An 18,256-nucleotide genomic window follows, 5' to 3' on the forward strand; every position below is an offset into this window, starting at 1 on the left:
ACTGCATTGGCTCCCTCGCTGCCCTCCCTGCCGTTCAGAGGGTTCCCAAAAGACTGGAAAAAATGAACCAACAGAAACCCATCAACAAGGTTCAACAAGGGCAAATGCAAAGACACCACCTCGGGACATCACAGCCCCATGCAACAATACTGGGAGGGCATCAACTGGCCAGTAAGCAGCTCTGCAGAAAAGGATCTGAGGGAAAAGTTGAAAGAGATACAGTAATGTGTCCTTGTGGCAATGAGCACTAACTTCATATTATGCTGCATTTGTAAAAGCATAGCCAGTGGGTCAAGAGAAGTGATTATTCTCTTTTACCCAGCATTTATTGGACCACACTTTCCCCAGGTTTGGGCTTTCAGTACCTTGCCAAACTTTTTTTTAATGAGAGAGAAAATAACTGGTTTAAGTCACCTAGTGAGTGCTTCATAGGGAACACAGAGCCAGACTTTTCTCAGAGATGCACAGCAAGACGAGTCGCAATGGACATAAGCTGTAGCAAAAGAAAGTTTTTATTAGAGTTAAGCAAAAATTTCTTCCTGCTGGAGGTGGTCAAACATTGGAACAAGAGCCCAGAGAGGCCATGAAATCTCCATTGTTGGAGATATTCAAAACTCAAAAGGAAAAGCACTAAGGAACTTCACCAAACTAAGCCTTATTTTTAAGGGGTAGACCAGACGATGTCCAAAAGTCCTTTCCAACCTAAAATATTCTGTATTTCTGTGGTTCTAGAATGTTGCATCTACAGATAAATTGTTTGCTTGTATCTCCAAGACAGAATGTTCTTATCAGTTACAGATTTTCCCAGTGTGGTTTGGTTGGGTTGCGTTTTTTTTCCAGGGGGCTGGGCTGCTGTGTTTTTCTGATGAAACTACCCTTAGCCTCTATTTCTCAAAATAAGAATCTGATGCCAGAAACATTCTTCAGAAGACATTGACTGACTGAAACTATTCCATATTACAGATTTTCAAGGTGGGTAATTCATGGCAAATATAATGTTTTCCCCATACTTCCTATAACCTATTTCTTTGAGATCCAAATAAATGCTGTCAGAACAACGAACAAACTGTTCTTCCAGAATGTGAGAAGTGCAATCTTTCCACATTATATTATCTCACTCTCTAAGGAGCGAAAAAGGATTTGCTTCAGTAAAGGAAGCACTCTGTTATATGACTTTCTCTTTTGTAGTCTCATATCTTATGTTTCAGTGGGTAAACTTTGCAAGTCAGATTTATATTCAAGTCTAAAGTTATGTTTTGTTGCAGTAAAATCAAAGGAAGCAATGACAGATTGATCTATCGAAGAACAGGTGGGAACTGAACAGACCTTATTAATCTTTTTCTCTACTTGGTAGCACTCATGTGCCTTTAATACACAGAGAGAACTTTATCTGTGGCATGTAAAGTTAACCTTGAATAGGACTTAGTTTTCTAAGCATCAGATGCAATTGTTTCTGAATAAATAACTTGCACTTTTTTGATAACTCAGAGATTTTGGTAACATCCCCTTGTCCTCAGTGTTCTCTGCCCAGCTGAGCAACATTTAATGTGGATCCCCTTCTGAGACATGTCTTCCCATCTTTTACCTCTGCGACAGTGGGATGAACTCCCTTTGTAGAAGAGAGGCCTCCGGAACTAAACTTTCAGGCATCTCAGTCCACTATCTAGGGCATTTTAGCAATTTTACAGTGCATGATAAAGAACTTTATCTTCCTGTTGAAGCGACTTTATTTCAGTTTAAGGTATAAAAATTAATTGAGCTAAATATAGGCTAGTTTAAGCATGGCATTGAGGTCTAATACAAAAGAAATGGGAGGATCCGTGTTCAAGCACCCACTGCTCTGTGTATTTTCCATTAAATTGTTTTGTGTAAAATGCAAACCATAGACTACAGACTGGCATGCCTCTGCTGGCTCTCTTTAGCTGCCCATTGAAGAGACCTGAGTATAAAGCTAACCTGTAAATGGGGTCAGAAACTACAAAGCTGAGATTAAAAGTATGGCATAAATATTAGTCAACTGTCATTATGCATATTTATAACTACATAAATTTAATTAAGTTCAGAATATTACCAAGCAGTATGTTCACTACATCACTTATTTCCTTCTGTTAGAAGGACATTGCTGTTGTTATCTATTTAGGCACTGAAAAATGCAAGTGAAATTTTGCTGGTTTATACAAAAATCATACAGCCATATACATAAAGGCAGCATTATCGCGATGGTCGATCAGCCTTCATCCTGAGAGAAAGTGAATCCAGTTGAAAGTGATGCCATGGGGATGTGGTGGCTAGGAGGGGAAATCATCCCCAAACTACAGCACTAGTTTGCTTCTTATACTAGGTGAGCTTCTTGAACTGCTTATTCTTGCATGAAAAATTCTCAGAAGTAGAACAGAAACTGAAGACCTATGTAAGTCACTGACTGTTGTTGTTGTCTTTCAGACAGAGTTTTCAAAAATGCACCCACTGGCATTAATGCCGTTAAAAGAATTTTAAAAGTTAATGCAATAAAATTTAATTATCCTGATTTGAGTGTGTCGCTGGTTGTTGCATTTACATGATGAAAGTGCTATAAGGCTCATTATCTTAAATAAACTCCTAATTTTCTACTCACGGTTGCTAAAAGTGTTGTTCCAGAATCAGCAGCACCAAAATGAACATTTCATTCACTTCCACATGGTTACAAGCCTTCAAGTTTAAAAGCTGTAACCATTACTGAAAAGAAAGTGTACTTTTGTAGGAGTAAAAAATTGCCATTGCTGATAACAGGCCACAGGCTTTGTCCCGAGTTTGCAAGGTGTCAGGACTGAGGCAGGTCAGGCTCTGTCCAAGCTTTACGTGAACTGCCCAGAAGTTTGGGGGTTTTTTGATTTTGCTGCAATAGCAACTTTTCTAAAGACCCGGTGCCTATACCTAATTTCTTTTCGTAATCTTTGTATGGTACATCCTGTCTTTTTATATAGATAATAGTAACAAGTAGTTCAGTTATTGTGTACTATGAGATATTTATGACTGCAGAATAATGATTTTGTGTAGAGGAATATGGGCCTGGTATGATAGCAGAGGCATTAAGAAGTAGGGACACTTGTGTAGACGTGTGCAGGCTTAGGATGACAACTGATGGGCACTGGTTGGCCCTGGACACTCTGTAGCATTGTTACACACAAGCTTCTAAGGTTCTACCTCTTCTTCTGGTGTTACGATCACCCTCCCACTTCCCCACACTTCAATCTGGCTGGAAGGAGGTGGAGGAGTGAAGTACGGCATTTCATCAGCATCCCAAGTCCTTTGCCTGGAGGAGTGTGATGCTGATGTTAAGGGTCTCTTTTTCCTCCTCTTCCTTATATTTCTTTCTGCCATTTTTAGGTTTTCTAACATGCTTTCACATCCTGCTCTTTTTTCATTGATCTGCAGCTGAAAATTACACCCGAATTTATTAAATATGGCGTGTCTAACATGTATCAGCCATTTGTTTGTTTTCTTCTACCCTAGAAAACAGTTCTGCCCAGCTCTGGGTCTGCCTTTCTCTAACTGACCATCTAATTACACGTATGCTTCCTAACTGTAAAAATCAAGATGAGATTCTTGAATAAGCTAACTGGAGAAAGAGTGGGTTACCCTCAACTCACAAAAAAAAAGAATCAATTTATTAGAGATTTTGTTTTGTAAGCATAGGATGAAGAAACATAGCAATAAAAAAGAAATCTGTTTCTATTGTGCATACAAGTCCTTCAAAGCAAAAGACTGACTTTGAATAGATGAGAAATAAGAATTTCTGCTCTCAGGTTCCATTGGTGAAACTTCCACGTGCGGGTGTTGCATTGTAACAATTGTAGTCAATCACTCAGCAGAAGGAAATTGGTCTGAATATCTGACAAAACAAACTTACCATTTTCTAGCTACCCCTAATTGCTTAGGAGACGGCTCTGTGGTTTGCATCAATACTGCAGTTCATAAGTCTCTTTCAATAACATGTCTTTTCAAGATGAGGGGTACATATTTGTTTTTCCAAACTACCATCACTCATGAATAGTCCTTCCCATGAGACCTGAATGATGGTAAATATTAGTCAAGTGAGTGCCATTTAGTTTATTTTGTCAGAAGGTGGACATATTATCATCTCTGGTGACAGTAGCAAAGTTAAATTTAGCCCATGCTACATTTTTCAACTTCTGTAGGAGGACTGTTAGTCTAAATAAAAACATGTCTTTTAAAAAAGGGAATTGGCTTCTTGCTTTTTCTCTGTACAGTTTCTTCTTAGTATGCTGCATTATTTCCTTTTAAAATTAACGTCTTTAAACAACTATTGCATATATATGTCACACATATCACAGAACATGAAGCGGGTTGCTGATCAAAAAAAAAAAGAAAAAAGAAAACAGGTGTGTGTGTGTCTGTCAATCAATAAACTAAATAGAATTAATGAAACTATTTACAGAGAATAGATTTTTTCCCATAGCCTGAACTACACTTGATCTTGTTCTCCACTCTTTTAGCAATCATATGTTGTTACAACTTTACTAGAACAATGGCAGACAAAAACAGTCTTAAGGCCATAACAGTTTAATTTAACATACTAGACAGTAGCCAAATATCTTCATGCTGTTATCGAAATCATTAATATGCTACACGAACACACAAACAACAAAAATTCCTCATTTATCCTCCCTGCATATCAGCAGGATTAACGTCAAATCCTCTCCAGCTTCCTGAATAAAAGGATTCTTGTTTTTGATGTGACAAGAAACAAATCTCAGCCTGAACTTTTTCATGAACTGATTATTTTATATTGTGATTTGTATTTTTTTTAGCAGGCCCAAGTTCCAGGTGGACCAGGGGTAATACCAGTCACCCATCCATGTTGGCAGAAAGGCAGCAGAAGACTACAAAACTGCACAAAATACTAATTCTCAAAATTCAGTTCCCATCCCTGTAAAATTCAGGCTTTCTTTACTGCACTCTATGAGTCACAACTGTGACCTGATTCCGTTAAAATAAAACTAGGATGTGTGTTAAAAGTTTTCCTGACATTCTTTAGGATATTTCTTTTCTGGTGCAGAGACCTGTGGAAACAACCACTCTTCTTGTGGGCTACCAAGTACATGAGTGCACATTATCAGGGACGGTGTGATACAGCATCTGCATCTCAGAGAAGCAAACCGGAATTCCATTATTTGCTCTTTCTGTAGAGGATAAAATCAGGTCCTCCCTGTCTGGTCTTGAGAACCATTCAAAGGCACTATTAACATGGTTCTTTTGCTTCATTTGGGGGTTTATTAAAAAGCTATTTTCTTCAATTATGCCTGGAGTCTCTAATTTTGCAGAACTACCTAGACCTAACCATGAGTTAAAAATGAAATCTGGAAGAAAGAAATTGTGATACAAACTCAAGCCATAGAATCATAGAATCGTTTAGGTTGGAAAAGACCTTTAAGATCATCAAGTCCAACCGTTAACCTAAGCCTGCCATCCCACCACTAAACCCAGGATCAAAAACATAATTTAATGGAGTATAAGACTTTCCCTTAGCCAGAACTATGTAGCACAGCTAGGAAAACCATAGGAAACCATCACATATTAAACCCAAGACCAAATCCTTCACTCTTCCAGCCTTACAAACTGTACTCCACAAGAACATTTTTATGCAGAAAGGATCCACATCTAAAGTAAAGGAAATCAATTATTTATGCGGAGGTTTTTTTCAGATCATTTTGCTGTTCTTCAGAGATTGGACTAGAATGGGAAAGAGGAATAATTTTAAACTAAGGAGTCTTAAGGCTTCTCTGCTAGGAATTCCCTACTTTATTCATTTTCTCTGGCAAGCAATACAATTTTGCTTTGAAATAAATTCCCCTTTAGTGTCATCTTCCTTCTTTGGGGAGCCTTTAAGGCAGTTCTAAGAGTCACAATCTGCATATTCAGTAGGAGAAAAAAATTATCTAACTAAATTCACTAACACCAAGGATAATACCTCTAAAATGAAAAAAGCTTATCTACTAACTATTGCCAGAGACAAGGCTACAACTTTCAGTTCAGCTAGACTAAATAGATGCTGTTTATGAGCTGGGTGCAACCATTTGGAATAATCGTAGCCGTTACAACAGAAGGAAGAGGACTGGAAGAGAACTGGAAATTTCTTCCTAACTCACCCAGTAGCAAATATCATCCTGCCATTCTGAGTTCCAAGTTGACACATGCTAGAATCTAAAAAGCTACACCTAGTGATGATGAAGTTATCAGCATAGGTGCAACCGATGTAGTGTTCAGGACCTTCACTAAAAATTTGCAAGATAAATCTTTCTAGGGAATTCCACAGAACATTTGACATGACCTACCCTAATGCTTTCCTTAGGATTTCATCCACCCCAAATCAGTGCAGCTACATTAAGCCCAGACCTTCTGAGTAATCTCAGCTGGTTCTTAATCAGTCAACATCCTATGCTACAGTCTGTGTACTGTATAGGCAGCCCTGTGTCATTCTGCATTTAGACTCTATCCATTATACTGTGATTCTGGATGGTAATGTCTCCCCAGAGCAGCAGTACTGATAAATTTGTGCAGCCACCTGTGATGTCTTTCCCAGTTCAGGAATCAAATTTTAACCAGCATCATAGAAGGGGGGGGGGGGGGAGAAAAAAAAAAAAAGACCTTTTTTCCCACCTTTCTACTGGATTTAAATTGATCATTAGATCCAGCTGCTGTGAAGCACCTTGTTTTTCTTCTAATTAGTCACTAGTACCATAGCAGATGATTCTAATTCTTTTCTCCTTCATATCTCTGAATAAGACTTTCTGTAGTCATTCTGGTGCTAGTTTGACTAAATGTGAAAACGTGTTCAAGAGCTAAGTCTTTGTATCCTGAAGTTCTAGTTACATCTACTGTGTTTTGCACCGATGTAGAGGTGCACAAAAAGAAGTACCAGAGAAGGACTGGTAGGAAGAGGACTTCAACAGCATTCATGGTACCCTCTTGCATATGAAGTTACTTGATTTAACAAACTAACTTAAATAGATTGTATTTTGAAGTATTATTTCCATGATATTGTTTCTATTGTATGATATACTGTTTTGTGTCCTCATGTATATTGGTTTGTCAATTAAATAATGGTCTGCTTAAATTAGTAATTTGAAAGACATCAGTTACATTTGCTAAATACAAGAATCTCTATGACAACTAACTGAATTGCATATGAAATTTATTGACTTGTAAGTAGAATATATAGGTTTGTGTGTAGCAAACTGTTTACACTATGCGTGCTGCCTGCCGTGATCAGTAATCATCACATTTAAACAGATGGGACTGTATATAGAACATATTGGATTTTGTGTACATTATAATACATTGTAGCAGTTTACATGCTCAAATATATATATGAAGTTACAGAACTATTAAATAAATGTTCTTTTTATATCCTCCAGCAACAGATCCTATATACTTCAAGAAACAGTCAAGCTATCAGAAATGTTTATTTATAATTCTATTTATTCTATTCTTATAGTGTGTCCAAATGACAGAACTGCATCCTACTAGCTGTTAATGACATGAAGATTCTCATTAGACTGTATGAATTTAACATGAGCATATTTTGCCTTAGACATGTATATTTACTTGTGTTAGTATACCCAAAACAATCTGATGATTGATAGTCACCTGGAAAAGTTGTGAAGGTATAAGCAATTATTCAGTATGCAATACATGGAGAATCAAGATTACTTCCCTCAAAACTGATTTTCAGTTTTCTTCTGTCACAGTAAATGAAATCCATGAAATAAAGGCAGGCTTATGAGTGGGATTGCAATAGGCCATGGTCCATGGAGATGCCCAGCTACTCCAAAGATCACACACACTTCCAGCCTGCTCAAGGTCCTAAACCAGAGGAAGGGAATGACACTGCAGTAAAAGGGTCAAAAGCTAGAAACCTAGCTTCAGGGAAACAGGGAGAGGAGCCATTTATGGGAAATTTGAGCACTGTATGACATAACCCACATTAAACTACACTTAAATATGAACTAGCTTGAAAAATAAAGGAATTACATCACTTTGGACGCATATTGTATAGTGTCATAGTTTTATCAAGACAGTAACAACATAAGCACAAAGCATAAAACATGAGAAAAACAAAGCTGAGATTCTCTAAGAATGAACTAAATATGGGGGTTTGGTTTTTTTCTGTATGTTTAGAGCCAGCACAGTTAAGCTTTGGACCATTTCCACTCTCAAACCTGTTAAAAATTCCTTTGAATGAAGTGCTCCTCAGTATTGACATGCCAATTATTAAAATTATATTAATCATTACAAGTATGTACACGTTCATGATTAATGAAAAAAAATGACTATTCTATTCTGTATATACTGATGTATAGAAGGTTCACTTGATTACTTCTGAAAAGCTAGATATTTATTTGAGTACAAGGGTTATATGTGGCTGATTTCAATTAAGTACCAAGTACGCTCAAATTTTATGGGAAGCACTTGGTTCCCTGTTAAAATAAAACAAATTGATTGAGCCTATATATATGTACTGTAACAAGCTCTTAATGAGGAAGTGCCTGCTCATCAGTGGTGCTTGGAAATGTGTGCTTTATGGCTTTCTATGGTCTTTATGGACTTCTCTGTTTCCCCTCTGGTCTTTATTCTGATGATCCGCTATTCAGGACCAAAACCCCTTGTAAACACCTTCTCTTTGCATGGGCAAACCTCTTTTCTTCTTGGTGTCTCATCACCACTATTCTCAGAACCTTTCAAAATCCTCAGAAGTAATTCAGATCTTGACGTCCAAAAATGGCTTTCCCAGAAAGCTAAGGCATAAATTAAGTTCTACCCCACCTATATGCCTTTCTGAGTCAGATCCATTGTATCTAATACCTTCTCAAGTCCTAGTATGAGTCATGAAGGGATTGCATTTATTTTTATTTATATAACATTCATTATTATGACTAGAATGCTTACGCACTATACAACATACTGACTAAAAGGGTCAATAACTTTTTATTATGTCAGATGATTTATATTATTTTGATAGATTTGTGACTTTGAGCAAGAATATGGTACAATAAAATTGCAGTGATCACAAACGTACACACTACTAGCTGCCACTTCATTTCTCCAACAGCACACACTTACTTTATACTGAAGTTAAATATATTTTATCATAAATAAACATGAACATATTTTATCATAAATAAAATGGGGATCATATCTTTCTAAGGTATTTCCAGCAGTACTTATTACACAGCACTGGGCTTTTTTATTATTTTACTTTCCATAAAATTAGGCAAAAAGTTTGAAAGATTTCATGGTGAAGTCCTCACTGAGATTTTACGGAAGGGGAAGGGTCATGAAAAACTAAACCTCAGGGTTCAGTATCTTAAGATGTTAGAAAGACCAAAGGAAGTTGACTTCATGGTTCACCAACTACATTGGGAATCTCACAGGAGTAAATATTTTGTTCTGTTCTTTATAAATAAACTGTCCAGAAGTATCAATGATTATTCTGTTCAATAGCAATGAGCAATGAAGCTGCAAGCCATTACTTTGACAAAAATACGTTTACCATCCACTATGGGTGAGCAACCCTATGGTTAGCACATAAAGATATGCCACAGGTGTATGTGGGAAAAGGAGCTAAAATTGGATGCATTTGAAGACTTGGATACCCAGCACATATGACTGATTGATTTGGATTGTTTTTTCACTGCTTTTCTGAACACTACAAATTTGACCCAAAGACCTCATCTTTTTAGAGGTTTCTGATGCCTTTGAAAAACTTCCAAATTCATACTAATTTCCTGTAGAGGATAACATGTTAAAGAACTTCCTGAGGACAACAGAGTTTCAAACAGTACAAATGGATTTCCACATTTCAAAAGGTGATTGAATTTAAGAACAGAAAATTGTAAGGGACCACAGACCAGCAGAGCTTCTAAAGCCAATTATCTTTATAAGAACTCAAGCAAGTTGTAGCAAGATGCAGGATTTTATTTTAATTTGTTTACTAACAACAACTATCTCTATAGTTTTTTTCACTAATATTTAATCCATTTCATTTAGGTCATCAACCCGAAAGTTTAAAATTTAACACTTCTTTTTTTTTTTCCACAGCGCATGGACATACTTTAAAATCGGTTTATGAACAGAGTAGGGGCTAGCAGTGCTGCAAAACAGATGTATGTAACATCCTGGATCTGGCAGAAAAGTAGGAAGCTTTCATTTCACCTAAAATACTTCGAGACTTATTGAAGAACATTTTGAAAACTATTCTCAGCATAATTTTGTCTCATTTTGCACCCAAGTCCTGTTTAAGTGGGATTGTCTCCATGTTTTGAGAGGCAAAAAATTGGGCAGACATTCATGTAAATCCTCGAATTTCTCCCTGGGAGAGTAGAGGGGAGATGATAAGTTTTCAAAGGACACTTTTTGTTTGTGTGCATCCGTTTGCAGATTCCTGAAGCTTTGGAGAGTTGATGATTCCAGGCCAGTAGGAAACATCTGGTTGATACCACAGAGATACTTAGTATGTAACTAGGTAAATTGAGCTCAAATGCTTCAGCTGGAGCATTCATTGAGAAGTCTACTTGTAAAAATCAAGGGCAATGAGAAGCAAACAGAGGATGTCCTGCAGCAGTAGGTCATTCTCTAGGCTATAGACATGACAGTTCTCGTGAAAACAGGAAAATGAAGCAGTGAAGTACATATTCTCCTAAGCAGAAACTTTAAGAGATATTGAAATTAAACAGAACGGAGGTGGAAGGGATCAGCTAGTTCATCCTGCTGACAATTCTGTGATGTTCCTGTGAGGATTAGCATATTGTTCATGGTGTTAAATATTCCCTACTAGGAGTTGCTTTTTTTATTTTGAGAGAGACCATTTAAACTAGAACAGGTCTTAGTATCAGGAAATAGTCTTGTCTGTAGCCTAAATATTCATATTTCTTAATTTCATCCTATTATGTCTGCTTAGACCATGACACATACTGCTCTGTCAAATAACATCTATCTTGTTTAACTCCTTCAGATACTGAATACTGCTCTAGTGTCTACCATGGATTGCTTAGTCAGAAATCATTCCCGTTACGAGTTCTTTTCACACTTAACCTCTTGGTCCGTGACTGAATTATTCTGCTGCCCTTGCCATGTATTATCATCATATCAAATACTCAAATATTCTAAATGAAACAGAATACCTGAAATTTATCATTTAAAAAGCAACAGTGGGAGAACAAACTCCAGTGTGAGTTATTTTATGTCAACTGTCATTTGCTTTAAAAGTTCGCATCAGTTTGCCACAATAAAGCATGAAATAGAAGACATACGTTCCTCTGAAAACATCCCCAAAGGTTCAAACATAAAGATTCCTACTGTGCCAAACATCAGGCAGCCTGCCAATAAGCTCAGTTAGAATTTTTGGCTAAATTAAGTAGCACACAATCAAAGCATATGAATGAAAAAAGCACCCTCCAAAAGAATAGCTTTCTGGTAGGTGTAACAAAATCTTTTCTTCACTGCTCAAAATACGTCTCAAATTAGAGTGATGTTATTTGACTTTAGGAATGCACAGATGTGTTAAGTATTTCATTGGGAATACAGTGCGGTTAGTTGGACAAGCATAAAGCATACATAATTAATTTCACTCTTGCAGTGCCTCTGCTCTTTAACATGATATTTGTTACTGTAGCAAAAGCAGCTTACTGGGCACCATGTTTAGCTGCCAACGTTGAAGGGAATTGTTAAAAAAAGAAAAATCTGTTTTCATTCCACTCTCAAATTTGCACCTAGTTTCAGACCGTATGTCTGCATTTAGTGTTTTAAAGCAGGCACAAGAAGAATGGCAGGTTCCTGCCGAGAAATATGTCACTGGTGATAAACAGCCCCAAAGTCAGTAGAGCAGATAATGCATTGCAGGTCAGAAACTACACCCCTGACAATACTGCACATGCAGGTAATACACCAAATGTCACATCTGAAGGGGGTAATGCTTTTTCTACTGCTACATCCTCAACAAATTGTAGTACATAGCTGAGTTACCTGCTGACATGGAAGCATGAAGGGTTTTTAGGAGGCAGAAAATACGACGAGTGACTGAACAAGATAGACCACCGAAACAAAAAAAAATCCAGCAAAATTAACAGCACAACTCTCATGAGTGATATAAGCCAAATAGTAAATCATCTTAGACTGTAATCATAACCTATAAAAAAAAGTAATTGTTCTTTATAGCTCTGTATTAAAGGATTAAGCCCTCTAGACAGAAAGGCATCAGACCTTAATAAGGTGAAAAATTGCTTGCTTGTTTGTTTTTAGTCTTGACAAATTTTATCCTTTATGTGTGGGATATTTAACAGCACATTTCCCTTTAACAGATGCAGTTGAATTCATCTATGTTGTTCATAATTCTTAGTTACATACATCTTGACTTATATCTTTACAGCACTGACATTAACTCTCTCATTGTTACCATACATCGATGAGCTGGAAAGGCGGGAAGGAGACAGTACTGGAAAACCTGCCTGAAATCATACTGGCATTGCTCTTGGCATGCAGTGTTCCCTCATTTCACTCACATGCTCATCCTCCCAGCCTCTGCTTCCTCTTCCTCACTGTCCTCCTGGAATATTTAGGAAGACCCAGACTGTAGTATTAATTCACTGTCTTTAATACAAAGCTGCAAAAAAACCTGATGGGCAGAAGTAACTAAAGATGTTTCACATGTGGACCACGCTTTTTTGTAGCTTGGGTGATCCTATCAGAGGTCAACACCTGAATATAAGTGTATATGCATGCACAGACATGCACGCATATGAAGCTACTACAGCAGTCTCCAACCCAGAACAGGGTGGGGTGAAAGAAGCACTGCCAATTAATAGACCCCCTAAAATCACAGGCCAGCCGAAGGAATGAATTTTAAAGGGTTTCCTTTTGTTGTACACAGTATGCAGCTTCCAGATTAGCTCCACACAAACCTGCTAAATTCAGCAGACCATTTTCAAGTAGGAGTATGTTAAAATGTAGAAATATTTTCAGTGGCGGAGGATGGCAGGTCTATTTTCTATAATGAGTCACTTCTTGATGATCTGAGAGTTTTCCTTTCAGGCCTGGAGCCAAGGAAAAACCTGGAATATTTTTGAATCATCACTTGTCTTAGCCAGCAGGTAATTCTACCGGTAGCTTACTGACTCAGTCTTGTGCTCAGAGTTTTAAAGATCAGAAAATCTGCCTAACAGAGCAACATGGCAAATGGTCTATGGTAGCACAATAGAACACTGTTAGCATTTTTCCTTCCTATCCCATAATCAAACAAGTATGAACACTTGATTTCTCAGCCAAGAAGGGCAACAATTTAAGTAGATTTTGCTAAAAAGCCACGCTATCTTCCATGGACAGTGTAAGTGTTGACAGGGATGTTAGGAGGACCCAGCAATCTACTATTTTGGGGTTTTTTTCCATTTTTCAAAGTGCTCTTTGCAGCATGTTCTAATCAGGTATATGGTGATTCCCAGGATTTGTGAAGATGGTACCAGGAGCTACAGAATGGATAATGGCAGCAATCTGTTAACTTTGGTTCCTCCTGTGGTATGCAACGCCATACCCAACTCTTCAGCCTTGTGGACAACTGTGATGAATTCTTGCCCTAGATTTTTAATTTGCAGAATGCATGGGAAGGAAATGTCTTCTAAAAGGGAGAGGCACCACATATACTGCCCGGAACTACTACAATTCTGTGCTTTTTTAATCTCTTCAGTAGATGCTCACAGCAGTGATTCACTCTGCACTGTTTTATCTACCACAGTCTAGCTGGATGACAGAGGAGAGAAATCCATTTTTGGGATAATGAGTAAACTTGAAGTTTGTTGAAAGAAATAACATGCTTTGTCTTTTAAAGCTAAGTGAAATACAATGTTTTATTAAAACCATATTCAGGGACTTCAGGTTTTGGTGAGGAACTGACGAAGAACGGAGATACTGCACCATCGACACAAAACCTTAACATGTAGTGGAGGAAGAAACAAACCACATTTCTTACTACATAGATGTACTCTCAGTGGAAAATGAGGATTTATGTGCATAAACAACCTACATTTACCCACAAGACCATAATGAGGAGGCAAATTTGATCTGGTACATGATAGGGCTGAGTCATATAGCCAGCAGGTCATTAGTGGAGAGCTGTTGTTTATGCATTCCACTTTAATTACATTAATATTTATTAAGAAATCTGCTACAGTTTAATGTCATCAGTTATCATTAAGAAGATCTTCCACATGGGCAGGACGACTTAATGCAACATGCTGTTTGTGCTACCACTTTTTTACCTTTCAGTGCTCATGCATTTTTCACTACTGAAAAAGAAATCCTCATAAGCCTGTTAAACTACTTGTTTTAAGTTACAGAAAACTTGCAAAGCCTGGCATGTCAAATTCAAACATAAAATACATGATATGACAATTCTAGATCAAAGTGGCAAACCGTGTATATGACAGCTGTCTGTAATAATAGTCTTGTCAAGTGCTGAAATGATGGTTAAATGTTGATGCAGGGACCAGGTAAGGAATCGCACTTCCTGACAGACAATAACTTTAAATATTTCACCTTGTAAGTCCAATTCTGCCTTAATTTGCAGAGGTTCAGTTTATGTCAACCTTTGAGAAGAGACCTGAAATCTTATTCTTTCTGCTCTTAAAAACAAAAGTGATAAAATAATAGCGTGAGATTTTTCAAAGGAGAAAGGAAAATTCCTCTACATGGAGCGTGCCCGTGCCACAGTCTCAGAGTAGCCAGGAAACCAAAGACAACTGGCCCATTATGGTCCTCCCAACGCCGTAATTGTGCAGCAGGTCCTGACAGGGTGACTAAAACCAGCTAGTTGGATTTCTCCATGCTATTTAGCGGCTGCTGCAGTGGACTGATATCCACTGCTTCCTAAATCAAGGCATCTTAAAACCTAATCTATTTCGTAGCTTCCAACGGAATATTTTCAGGGTGGGCAATAACATTTTCTGTATATCTGCCAAAGCATTAGAATTATGAAAATATGCTGTCAGTCAACACAAAGAATGGGTTGATTTGATATGTAATAATGTACAGGAGCCCAACTCCATACTAAACTTGTTCTCCCTTTGTACTTTGATAGATAGGTATCCGCTACTGCCTACTTGATGACCTGCTTTTCTCCAAACATCTCACAGAGTCTAAAGGATCCCATTAGGACAGTAAGAATTGCAAACCAGATGACAAAACTAAAACCATGTCACATCTTAAAGGAAGATTTGTGTCCCTTTCAAAAGAAAATTGATCTCTTCGTTTAACACCACTGCAGTTCACAAGCTTGGGAGCTGAAAATCACTTGTCACTCTGACAAAGCTGTCTCACATTGTGATATGAAACTATTCAAATACAGAAACTTTTCCATAAAAGTTATGAATTTACTGCAAGAAGCAAACACAGAATACCAGTAATCGCTGTCCTGACTAATCACTTCTAGCTCTGGTTCAGGTGAACTAAAATGATATTGTCTCCTACACAGCTTCCAGAATGACATCGCACCTTATCCTGTCCTACAGTTCCTTTCCAGGCATCAGGAAATTATTTAGACAGAGAAAGTATCCAGCCGTCTGAACTGTGCAGCGTGATGTGAAACCTGTGAAATGCCTTTCTTTGTTCACATACAGACTAGGCGATTGCTTTGATAGCAACAGTTCATACTGCTACAAAGAAAAACTTAAGAGGATGAGAAAGATTTGAAACATTCCCGAGTGAAATCTAAAGGGTTTTAGCAGGATAACGACTTCTTTTTCTCACTGAGGGGAGTCTGGTAAGGAAATCTTGCAGGAAGAGATTTGTCATGTATCAGGAAAGGGAATGAAATGGATGGCTTTTTCCTCCAGAAAAACTTAAAACATTTTCTGTCTATAACCCCTGTTGATAATTTCCCACCAGTATATGATTTGTATTCTTTTCCCTCACAGCTCAAGATGCAAAAGCCCTTCACTGAAACAGCCCAGGACTCTGCTGTTTGCACCCTATGCACTGGAACCACATCCATTCAGATTTCCCTTGTGCTGACCAGCACTACCATTTTTAACTTTTTGAAAAGCTTCCTGAGCACAACCTGTATTTCCCTGTCTCGGAAACTGGGTATCACCATTGCACCACCCTGAGCTGTGTGAATGCAGCCGACTTTTCCCAGGTTCCTTACTGGTATTAGTACACGATTTCCCAGTTCCTAGATTTTTGAGCAGTTCTATCTCTAGTCTGTCTCTGAACAGAAACAGTGGGCTGATACACACTTTCCACAGACTTTAATGATGGGCTTGTTAAGCAAATAGTTTTCACTTTAAAATTACAAACATATCAAGATGAAAAATTTCTCATATTTCTTCACCCTGCTCTGCTCTCTGGAAATATTCCTTGTGTTGAGATTGATGAGCTGGAGGCTGATGAGCTAAGGGGTAAGGATCCTCCCCTTTTCCTTTTTTTAAACAGTTTTATGTTCTGTTTCTGGTTTCCTTCACTTTCCTCTAAATATCTGGAAGGACTCTCCTTTTATAAAAGCAAGATTTTATTGCTATGAGAGCCTGTTAAGATTCATGAGGTGTCCAAAATCAGATGTCCAGAAGGTGTTGCATTGTCATTAGCCTCTTAGCTATTATTCCTAAAAAGACAGCAGTGTGCTAAATGCAAGATGTTCTCCTAAAGTTTCCTAAGTATATTGACCTAGTACAAAGTAGAAAGAACCATTTTACACTGAGTTATGATCTCAAAATGTTTTTTCTTCATTTTTTTTACTAGCGTTTGTAAGTGGAAAATTAACAAGAAGCCTAGACCCTATAATTCCTAATTTATAGTTCCTGATGCACTCAGTTTAATCTGCTAGTATAAACAATAAAAATAATAGGTAGCTGCATAATGGTCGTTGGTATGATTGTCATTGCCAGCAGATCAAATTTCATCTCAGTTTGTCTTTCTCTTGCACCTGCAGCATGGTTTACCTTCACTGCAATATACTTAGCACACAGACTAAAATAAGTAAAAGACTGAAGCCAAGGAGAGACACTACTAACAAGACTGCATAAGGGTTTTATATTAGGTTTACAAAATATGAGACACTAACATGAAGCTATCAGTTTATTATCTTGCACAGATGTAATTGCTCTCTTTCTTCCCTATATTGAGCTACGTGTGATTCAGCTGCAAGCAAACTACTCCATCAAAGCAGAATAAAGCTGGATTTGAAGAGAATGTTGCCGCTCTCTAGATTATTTCTTATAGAACTGTCCTGATGAGGATAAAGTTGTGTGAGTGAACTGTTAATGTTAGTACAACTTCAAAGCTACAGAGGCGACAAGATAGTAATTTAGAAGTTAGGAAAGTAGGATAGGAACGAACCAGGCAACTCCAGTTAGATAGATAGTAAGTCTCAGATAAAGACTTTCACTTGCTTGTACAAAACTTTTTCTGCTAGCCTCCCTTTTCTCAGGACTAGAGATAGATACCGAGGATGTACTTGGATGGGTCACTGCTCAGTATGCACTCTGGCAGACTCTTATTTGTTCCACTTGGCCTTGCAGCACCATCATGTGGTCACTGTTGAGGAAATAAGATAGCCTATCGCCAACTACCACCTGCCTGCCATAAGTACAGGCAGAATTTGTAAGCAGCCCAGTATTAGATGGAGCAAAGCCTATGTAGAGGGGAGATGAGAATACCAAGTACTCAGAATGAGGAAGATATGTGCTTTCTCAGGGTCATTTGGTTTCTTATCCCTCATTATTAAGTATAATAATTGAGTATAATAGTAATAAACTGTTTGAGCTATTTCTGCTTTCTTTGTATATCTCTCACTTAAAGAATGAGATTTAGGTCTTTGTTTAGTCTTTCTGAACAAAAAAACATGGCTGATATTTACTCCTTCTATAATCCACCTGACTAATGCATTTGAACTTTTCTGCTTAATATTCTGACCACAGAAAGAAGTGTAAAAGCTTGAGTTCCTGCAGCTTCTCCCCTGTTGCGGGGGGGCTTTTTGGGGGGAGGGAGATCCTCTACTGGGGAGAAGAGATAGGGCATATACATGTCCATTCGCTGAAAATTCTTTAAGTGAATGATTACAACAGTATTGTTACATTTATTTTGGTCCCCAAACTAAAATCTTTAGGTTTACTAAAATAAAAGAACACTGGAAGTATATGGTCACGATATGGTTGTTAAAACATGTAGACATGCTAACTCATGGATTTAGAAAGCCCTTAGAAGTGTTAAA

The sequence above is a fragment of the Egretta garzetta genome, unplaced genomic scaffold, assembly GCF_000687185.1.
Source record: "Egretta garzetta isolate BGI_Z169 unplaced genomic scaffold, ASM68718v1 scaffold220, whole genome shotgun sequence".
Classification (NCBI taxonomy): Eukaryota; Metazoa; Chordata; class Aves; order Pelecaniformes; family Ardeidae; genus Egretta; species Egretta garzetta.